Source organism: Zophobas morio, unplaced genomic scaffold (genome assembly GCF_036711695.1).
Source record: "Zophobas morio isolate AGI-343-1 ecotype UQ-CSIRO unplaced genomic scaffold, CSIRO_AGI_Zmor_V1 ptg000017l, whole genome shotgun sequence".
In the NCBI taxonomy this organism is placed as follows: Eukaryota; Metazoa; Arthropoda; class Insecta; order Coleoptera; family Tenebrionidae; genus Zophobas; species Zophobas morio.
Window position 1 is genome coordinate 3,300,847 of NW_026972122.1, and position 1,301 is coordinate 3,302,147.

Sequence of the window (1,301 nt, forward strand, 5' to 3'; positions counted from 1 at the left end):
GAAATTGTAAAAAGACGTCATCACATTTTTGAGGGATATAAACAAAAAAATTGAACGATTTACCAGGCTTACGATAACCTTGGAAGGTTTACGAGGTTTTAGAAAATTCAGTTTTGTAATTTCAAAATTATTTTGCATTTTTTTTTTCCAAAAATCCGGATGCCTAAGGTAAATATTCAACACGAATTCATAAACCACATGTAGAGGAGTATGTTTTATCAAATTTAAATAATATACACTCATGTAAATTTTAGAGATGACGTCATCGTATTGTTAGGGGGGATGATTATCCAAATTTTGGTTAGCGTTATACCACCTACACGTTATTCCTAATACACATCTAAAATTTGACAATAACCGGTTGACGGTTGAATTTCCGGACAGACGGCAAACAGACAGACAGACAGACAGAAACGGAAGAACGTCGAGAAAAGATAAGGAGCCAGTTCTCCAATGGACTCAATTACAAATCGTATAATTTTGCGTATTCCAAGGAAACTGTTAGTTTGACAGGTATTCTGCTACTCCCCAGAACCGCATTAGCATTATTTCAAGAGGGTGGTTGATCGTCAATTTCTTCTTCCTTGTCAATATTCATGTAATCTTCTTTACGAATTTTTCTTCTTGATTCTTTCACTTCCTAACTTTTCCTGTTGATTAAGCTTGTCTTACTATCGCTATTAATCCTTTCTTATTCTTATTTTTTTCATTATTCCTTACTTTTCAGATTTGTTTTCAATTTCTTTATTGATCTTTTTTTTAATTTGTATTTCTTTCGTACTTGTCGTGCTTTCTTTTTTTTTCCTCATTTACTTCCTCATTTCTTCTCTTCTTTCTCTCTCTCTTTCATACTCACTTTTCGCTTTCATTATTGTAACTAACATCCTTTCTATTACCATCCATCCCTCTTAAAATGTCCTTAATGTTGATTATACAATAGAAAGAAACTTTTCTAAATTTAAGCCATTTTAGCTGAAAACAGGCAAAGTTTTACAACAAGTAATTTAGTAATATAATGTAACGTAATAAGGAAATCAAACGTTCAACCTAAACGAAGAAAAATTTGTTGCCTAAAAATGCCTAATTTCGGATTTTAGGGGCCCATTTTAATTATTTTAAGAAACTAAATATTTTAGGCGCCTATTATTATCAAATTTTAACCACCTAAATTCTGGGCCTCACATATCACCAACGCGCGGAGTTGTATCTCATATGCTAGAACCAGTGCTGTCGCGGCGATAGTTTGATTATAAATATATTTTTCTTTTGGACTATTTCAACATAATATAACATTTCAAGAT